The sequence below is a fragment of the Chinchilla lanigera genome, unplaced genomic scaffold, assembly GCF_000276665.1.
Source record: "Chinchilla lanigera isolate Chin_1 unplaced genomic scaffold, ChiLan1.0 scaffold00108, whole genome shotgun sequence".
NCBI lineage: Eukaryota > Metazoa > Chordata > Mammalia > Rodentia > Chinchillidae > Chinchilla > Chinchilla lanigera.
In genome coordinates, this window is record NW_004955509.1 from 3999407 (window position 1) to 4009112 (window position 9706).

Consider the following 9706-nt stretch of genomic DNA (forward strand, 5'->3'; position numbering starts at 1 on the left):
GCCAAGACTGATCAACAGAGACAAAAAGGGCACAGTTGTAATGAGGATAATTAATATCCCACTCTCATAATTAAATAGATCAACTAGAAAAATATCTGAATTAAACCAAACATCTGAACAAATGGACTTAGTAGATGTCTATACAGTGTTCTCCCTCACATCAGAATGAATGTTCTCAGGTGCACATGGGATTTTCTCAAAAATAGAACACATATTAGCCCATAGTACATGTTAAGTAAATGCAGAGGAATTGAAATATTCCTATGAATACTATATAACCATAGTGCAATGAAATTGGAAATCAATGGCAAAAGAAATCATAAAACTACATAAACACCTGGAAATAAAAAAACACCCTCCTGGACAGCCAATATTTCAAAGAGGAAATTAAAGAAGAAATTAAACAATAATAACAGTGCAATGTACTAGAACTTATGGGATGCAATGGAAATAGTCTTACTGGGGTAATTTATAGCAGTGAATTCTCACATCAGGAAAATAGAACGAGTTCAAATGAATATTGAACCTAAAATACTGAAACTAAACCTTCTAGAAAAAGAACAAATCAAATCCAAAGCTTGTACAAGAGAGAAACTTATAAAGATAGCAGAAAATAAAACAACTGAGACCAAAAAATACAAAAAATAAATGAATCTAATATGGTTCTTTGAAATAGTATATGAAATTGATAAACTCCTAGCCAACCTTATCAAAAGGAGGGAAGTAAAGACTGAAATTCAAGCAGTTAGGAATGAAGAGGGTGAAATCACAATGGACCTTGCAGAAATTCAGAAGATCATCAATACATGCTTTGAGAATCTATACTCTAATATGATGGAACACAGAAGAAGTGGACAGATTCCTAGACAGAAATGAATTGACAAAACTGAATTAAGAAGACATAAAATTCTAAATAACTCGGTATCAGTCAAAGAAATGAAAAATACAATTTAAAACATAATATACCAACAAAGAAAAGCTAAGTCTCTGATGGATTCATCACTGAATTCTACAGGAAATTTAGAGAAGCCGCTAATGCTGAAACCCTTTAATGAAACTGAAAGGGAAACAATACTCCCAAAGTCATATCTGGAAGTAAGTATTTCCCTGATATAAAAATTGGGGAAGGATTCAACCAAAAAAGAGAACTACACACCAAACTCCCTAATGAACATAGGTGCAAAAATCCTTAGTAAGATACTGTCAAACAGAATACAGCAAATCATTAAGAAAAGTATGCAACATGACCAAATAGGATTCATCCTAGGGATGCAGGGATGGTTCAACATATGCAAATCCATAAATATAATACACCATATTAACAGAACCAAAGATAAAAATATGCTTATCTCAATAGATGCAGAAAAAGCATTTCCCAAGTTCAACCCCTATTCTTCATAAAATAAACTATACAGAAAATTAGAATAGATGGTCTTTATTTCACTCTCATAAAAACTATCTATGACAACCCAATAGCCAACATCACACAAAAAGATCATATATCATGATAAAGTAGGTTTCATCCCAGAAATGCAGAGATGGTTCAACACATGTAAGTCAATAAATGTAATATATCACATAAACAGGAGCAAGATTAAAGACTGCATGAGCATATCAATAAATGCAGAAAAGGCTTTTGACTAAATCCAACAAACCCTTCACTGTAAAAACAGGGATAGAAAGACCATATGTAAATTTGATAATAACTATTTATGACAAACCAACAGCCAACACCATCCTAAATGTGGAAAAACTAAAAGCTTTCAGCCTAAAAGCAAGAACAGGACAAGAGAGGGGAAGGAAAACAGATTTTAAAAAGAAATAAGCTGTATTACATACATGTACCAACTCCCCAGGATGACTGTAAAGTGCTTGTACTGGCAACATTTACTAAAAAAATTTTGGAAAACATAAATAAGGAGTTCCACTAGATCAAAAAGATAACTAAATTGGTGATTTGCCTAATAAATACAAAGATCTTTGTGTCTACAGAACACTAAAAAGCTAGCTGAGCTAAACAAAATGATACAAAACAGGAATATAAATTCCAGAAGAGTTATTGTCCCTAAAAATTGTACTGAACAGAAATTCAGAAGATCAAAATTTCTATTAGAAGTATGGGCAGCATCAGTGAACAATGAGGACAGAGTGACAGAACTAGAAGAAAGGCCTGTTGTGGTGACCAATTATTGATACCTTAAAAATAACAGAACAGAGGCTGGGGATTTAGCTCAGCAGCAAAAGCGCCTGCCTGGCAAGCACAAGGTCGTGAGTTCAGTTCCTGGTACCAGAGAAAAGCAAAAAAAAAAAAAAAAAAAAAAAAAAAAAACAGAACAATAGAAATGGATTCAACAGCTGCTAGACGACACAAAGAACACTAGTATAACACAAAACTAATTGGAATCAGTAAAAAACCAGAAGACAGCACAAATGGCATAATAAAACTGGTTACAGAAATAAACAGAAAACGTTTCAAATATGAGGAAAAAATTTAACATACAGTTTAATTAAGCATGAAAATAGCAACAATCAGAATATACTTTATCCATGCAGAATCATAGTCAAAAAAAAAAAAATCCCAGAAGTCCAACACAAGACTAGAATCTTAAAAGCAGTTAGAGGAAAGCAGAAAATCACTTATAAAGGTAAACCCATCGTTACTACAGAAAAAATCTCCACACAACCTCAAAGTCCAGGAGAATTTGAAGTGTTTCACAACATAAAAGAACCCATATACCTAGATCCTGAAAAACTATCTTTCAAATTTGATGAGAAAAATTGAACTAGAGGAGGAAGAAGAGATGTGTTGCATTCTATTTGCTAATACTTTGTTGAGGATATTTTACATCATATTTATTAAAGAGATTGCCCTATGATTTTTAAAGTTGGGTCTTTATCTGGTTTTTGAATCAGCTTCCATAAATGAATTTGAGAACACTCCACTTCTTTGCATTTCTTTGAAGAGCTTGAGAACTACTGGTAATATTATATCCTTAAAGGTTTTGTAGAACTCAGTAGTGGATCCATAGGTCCTGGCCTTTTTTTAGTTGGTAATTCCTTTATTTAAGTGTCAATTTAATTGCTTGTTATTACATTGTTAGGATATTTATGTCTTCTTGGGTTACCTCTGGTAATTTGTATGAGTGTAGGAATCTGTCCACTTTTTAAAAATTTGCTAATTTGTTGGAATGCATATTTCAAAGTAGTCACCGTCTTCTGGATTTTGAGAGTGTCTGTTGTGATTTCACTTTTTAAAATTTCTACTTGTATTGATGTGTATCTTTTCTCTCTCTTGGTAAGTCTGGCTAAAGATTTATCTATTTCATTTATTTCTTGAAAGAACCAATTCTTCTAGTCATTGATTTTTTTGGTACTATTTTTACTTAGTCTTAATTTCAGCTCTTATCTTTATATTTTCTCTCCTTAATTTCTCTTTGGGGCTAGTTTGTTGTTGTTTCTCAAGTATTTTAAGAATTCTGGTAAGTTTATTCACTTAGGGTTGCTCTGTTTTCCTAATATGAGCATTAATTGCCATGAATTTTCCTCTTAGAACTCCTATCAAAGTGTCCCAGGGGTTTTGGTGAGATGCACATTCATTTTCATTAACTTTCAGAAATTTTAAAATTTCTTCTTTGATTTCTTCTGTGATCAATTAGTTGTGAGGGATTGTGTTGTCAGTTTTCTAGGTGCTTCTACCTTTTCTATGATTTCTTCTGTATTTGATATTTACTTTCATTGCACAGTGGTCTGATAGTATGCAAGGGTAATTTTAATTCATTATATTTACTGAAGTAGGTTTTGTGGACTAGTAAATGATCTATTTTGGAAGAAGTACCATGTGCTTCAGAAAGGAATGTGTACTCTATTGTAGATGTGTGCAGTAATCTGTAGATATCTATGAAGTGTGTGTATATTTTCACCAAAATTTCACAACTACAAGCCCAGCAATCCAAAATGTTTTAAAAGATAACCTTTAAAGAGAAAATAAATCAAAGAATGATGAAAGGTCTAATAGAATGAATACACCAGGTAGGGTAAACAGTTAATTAGAAGGGGAAGATAGGGAATCAGCAACAGGGAAATAAGGCAATCACAGGAATAAGTTTATACCTATCAATTATAAATTGTCTGAATTCCCCAATCAAGACACAAATTTGCATAATGGGTGAAAAATCAAAATCCAAGGGTAAGCTGTATGCAAAAAAACATACTTAACTAAAAGGGAAACTCATAGGCTATAATTCAAATGATGGAAAACAATATTCCATGTAACAGAAATGCAAAAAAGCAGGTATAGCGATCCTACTTTCAAACTGGATTTCAAGTCAAAACTGATTGAAAGAACCAAACAAGGTAACTACATACTGTTGGTGATTTTAATCTTGGAAATTTCTTATTTTTCCATCAATTTTTCCCATTTTCAATGCTGATATTATTAGTCTTACTTCATTTTATGGCATATAGTGTCCACATTCATTGAGATCATTAGGACCTCGTCCATGGTACATCTTCAGTGTATCTATCTCCCCATCCTTTCCCTCTCACCCTTCTTCCTTAGTCACCTGGATCACTTTTCAACTGCAAGAGGTGCATTCACTTTTCTCAGTCTATCCTTCCTTTATTTTTTTTAGTTTGTACTTTACCTTACTCATATAAGAGATACCATACAGTGTTCAAGTTTGTGTCCATGATTTATTTAGCTCAGCATTATATTTTCTATAAATTTTAGGATTATTTTCTCTAGTTCTGTAAAGAGTGCTATTGGTATTCTGATTGGGACTGCATTAAGTTTGTATAACAGTTTCAGGATTATGGCCATTTTGACAATATTGGTTCTGCCTATCCAGGAGCAAGGGACATATTTCCATTTTCCAATGTCTTTGATCCCTTTTTCAGAGTACTGTAATTTTCTTCATAGAGGTCTTTTACTTTATTGCTTAGGTTAATATCTAGGTATTTCATTTTTCCTGAAGTTACTGAGAATATTATTGTTTTCATAATTTTCTTCTTGTCAAGTTCACTATTGATGTACACAAATGCTAATGCTTTTTGTGCATTTTTCTTGAATCCTGCTACATTGCTGTAGTTGCTTATTAATTCTAAGAGTTTTGTGGTGGAATTCTTTGCATCTTCTATGGAGAGTATCATGTCACTTGCAAATAATGATATTTTCCTATGTGTATCCCTTTCCTATATGTATCCCTTTTATTTCCTTCTCTTGCCTGATTGCTCTGGCTAATGTTTCAAGTAGTGTGTGGAACACTCTCTAAACATCTATTAAGTCCATTTTTTCACAAGTTTTGTTCAGTTCTGTATTTTCTTTGCTAATTTTTGTCCAATTGATCTATCTCTTTGTGTTAATGGGGTGTTAAAATCCACCACTACAATAGTGTTGTTAGTTCTTTGGTTTTTCAATTCTATTAAGGTTTGCCTTATATAGTTGTGTGCTCCTGTATTTGGTGCATACATATTTATAATTATAATTGCATCCTCTTGAGGTTTCCCCCTAACAAGTATATATTGATCTTCTTTATGTCTTTTGATAATTCTTTGTTTGAACTTTGCATTATCTGCAAACAGAATAGTTATCCTTGCTTTTTTTCTAGGTTCCTCTTGCACAGAGGATTGTTTTCCATCCTTTGATTTTCAGACTATGAATTTCCTTTTGAGTTAAATATATTTCATGTATGCAGCATATTGTTGGATTTTGTTTCTTAACCCACTCTGCCAGTCTGTTTCTTTTGATTGGTGAATTGAGACCATTTACATTAACATTTACCACTGAAATGTGTTGGCTTATCTTTGTCCTCTTATTTACCAGCTGTTGGTTTCCTACGTTTATTCCGTGTTTAATTTCTTCCTCTGTTTGATGGTTCATTTCTATTGTTGTGCTTGAAATTGTGATCATTTTTATCTCTTTTAGAATGTCTTTTAGTATTCTTTGTAGGGTTGCTTTGGCACTCATAAAGTTCTTCAGTTGTTCTTTGTTGTGGAAATATTTTATTTTTCCATTAAATTTGAAGGGCACTTTTGCAGGATACATCAATCTAGGTTGGAAATTTTTTTTCTTTTTAGGACTTAGAATACTTCACTCCAAACTATTCTTAATTTGATAGTTTGTGTTGAGAAATCTGCCATGATTTTGATGGGCTTTCCTTTATAGATGATCTGTTTCTTTTCTCGAACAGCTTTTTTAATATTCTGTTCTTTTGCTGTATATCAGGAATCTTGATTATTATTTGTCTGACTGTAGTTTTATTTTGTATATGGCTAGATGGAGTTTTATATACCTTACTTACATGTATGTCAGATTCATTTTCCATCCTTGGAAAAAGAAATTTTCTGCTATTACTTCTCCAAATAGACTTTAAGTCATTTATTTTGACTCCTGCTGTTTCATTGACACCTATTAGCCTTATGTTGTTTCTCTTTGCATCACCTTGCCACTGTTGAATTGCTATTTCCAGATTCCTTGTTATTTTTATGAGATCTTTCCTTTCATAATAATTTGCTGCAGTACTCTCTTCAATGTCTGAAAGTCTATCTTCAGTTTCATTCAACAAGTTTTGCCAGCTTTCCATGGAAATTTTGATTTCTTGGATATCTCTTTGAATGTTTCATGCATTCTACATCTTTCCTATAATGTTCATTTAACATTTCCACCATTTTTCTATGCTTCTGTATTTTTTATGTATGTCTTCTTTAGAAGTGCTGAGCAAGTCTTTCATTATTGTTGTTGTTTCATTTTTTACCTGAGAGATTATTTCTGATCTGATTACTTCTATGGCCTGATGGAGTAGTTTCTTTACTTCACTTGGGATCCTTTGAGACATTTCAGGTATGTGACTTCCAAGTTCTCCTATGTTGATGTCTCCTGGACTTGTTCTGGTTGGGGTTGAGTTCTGAGATTGCATTTTGCTCTTTCATCTTGTCATTTTGGATGTTGGAGGTGAACAGCCAAGCCTCGCTCTTCCCAGGCAGCTCACTGAAGTTTACTAGGGTCCCTAGTTTTCCTTGGTGTCAGATTTGCTTCAAAGATGGTGGCAAGTGATGGGCCAATGGGTCCAGCATTCCCAGGCAGTTGGTGGAGTCCACAACTCTGACCATAACCACCATGGGTCTCCAGGAAGTTGATGGAAAGTGCATAGTCCTCAGCCACAAACCACAAAGGTGGTAGGCCATAGGCCACTGAGTCCAGGACCCCCAGGCAGCTGACCAGGGGTGTGCAGGCCTAAGCCATGATCCACAATCAGGGTGGGATACTGGATGCCACTCCAGGGTCTGCAGGCAGCTGGTTAAGCACATGCGGGCCTCAGCCACAAAGCAAGATGGCCACTATCTAGATTTTGTGGAAAAACAGAATATATATTCTTGTGAATAGCACATGCAACTTTTTCCAAAGTAGACCACAGGCTTGTCCATAAGACATGCTAAATGAATACAAAAAGAAATCATCAAATACATATTATCAGATCATACTCCAATGAAACTTGACATCACTGGCCAAAGAAAACACAGAAATTAGGCAAACATATGCAAATAAACCAATAAGCTCTAGAATAATCAATTGGTCATAGAAATAAACAAGGAAGAAATTAGACAATTTCTAGACTAAAATTATAATGCCTCTACAACACGCCAGAACTTATGGAACACAGGGAAAACAATCTTAAGAGCTAAAATTCTATGTAAGAATCCCGAGAGCAGAAAAACAGAGCAAGCTCAGATAATACACCTTCAGATTCTAAAAAAAACAAGAACAATCCAAACAGAAAGATAGTTCAAGGAAATAAACTATAAACATCAAAGCATAAATCAATGAAATGAAGACTTTAAAGATAATAATGGGGGGGGGGTCACAGGCAGGGGCAGTCTGTGATTGCTCTTTGAGTGGCCCGAGTTTGGCTCTTGAGCATGCCCTGAACTGACTAAGAAACAGAACCAGGCAGGCTGTGACCTGCTCCCACCACCACTTTTACCCAGCTGAAACTCACGAAGAGAACCAGGTATTTCGCATCTACTTCCTGGGGGCAGAGCAGCTGACCCAGGACCCCTCCACCATTACAGTCTGAGTCTCTGCCCTCCATACACCTGCAGCAGACAGGAGGTCCTCAGTCAGAAGGCCCGGGGACTGCTCTCACCAGGATTCACGTGTGGGCCCTCCCTGCACATGCTCTTTGCAAAGTGAGTGAGCATTCCAAGAACTGCTGGTTCCGCAGTTCGAGTCCATGCTTTACTTGCACTCAGATCCCCTGGGGGTTTGCAGGCACCTGCAATCTGTGACTGCTGTCAGTACAGCCCACATCTGGTTCCTGTATGTGTCCTGAACTGACTGGAGACGCAGAATCAGGTGGTTCACAAACTGTCGACCCTGCAGTTTGCTTTGCCTGTACCCTGAACTACCTGGAAACATAGGTTCACTAGATCGGGATTGTCACACCAGTGCAACTCGAGTCTGGGCCGTGCACGTGCCCTGAACTGCAAGGGGATGCTGGATCAGACAGTCTGCCATCAGCTGACACCAATGCCCACGTCTGAGACAGGGGATAACTAGATACAAATCAAAAACTGACAGAAAATCCAAGACTAAGTAGCACTTCTCGGAGATCACTCAGGGGAAAACCTGACCAACAGGAAAACTAGGGATGCTAGTGGCCTTTGCTGTGCAGCTACTGAAGAGGGAAACTGAGCTTTCTGCATCTGCTAGCAAACATGACAAAACAAAGGACCAAAACACAATCCCAGAACTCCACCCCACTCAGAACAAGTCCAGGAGACATCGACATAGGAGAACTTGGTAAACACATGCCTGAAATAGCTGAAATGACTGCAATGGAAGTAAAGAAAAAACTCCATAAGGCCATAGAAGAGATGAGATCAGAAATAATCTCTCAGGCAAAAAATGAAATGACAAGAATAATGAAGGAACTGCTCAAAAAGTCTGAAGAAGAAACATATAAGAAAATAGAAGAACAAAGGCAAGGGACAGAAGCATTAAATGAAAAATATAGAAAACACTTAGAACGCATGAACCAGATACAAAGAGACTTCCAGGAAAACAAAACTGTCATTGAAAGCTACCAAAACAGCTTGAATGAAGCTAAAGATAGAATCTCAGACTTTGAAGACAGCATGCCAGCTAGCGACCGTGAAAGAAAGGATCTTGTAAAACCAACAAGGATCCAGGAAAAGTCAATTCAACAGCTGCGAGATGAGGCAAAGTGGAATAATATACGACTTATAGGAGTCAATGAAACAGCAGGAGAAATCACGACTGACATAAAAAGAATATTTGAAGAAATAATAGCAGAAAATTTCCCAAGCATGGAAACAGAACCTAATATACAGTTAAATGAGGCATATAGAACTCCAACCAACCGCAACCAAAATAAAACTACACCCAGACATAGAATAGTCAAGTTCCCAGATCTCCAGCAAAAGAACAGAATATTACAATCTGCTAGAGAAAAGAAACAGATTACCCATAAAGGACAGCCCATCAGAATCATGGAAGACTTCTCAGCACAAACCAACCAATCGAGAAGAGCTTGGTCCTAAGACAGAACAACTTCCAATCAAGACTGATGTCCCCTGCCAAACTATCCCTCAAGGGGGCTGGGGATTTAGCTCAGCGGCAAAAGCGCCTGCCTGGCAAGGGCAAGGTCGTGAGTTCAGTTCCCGGTACGGGAGAAAAACCAAAAAAAAA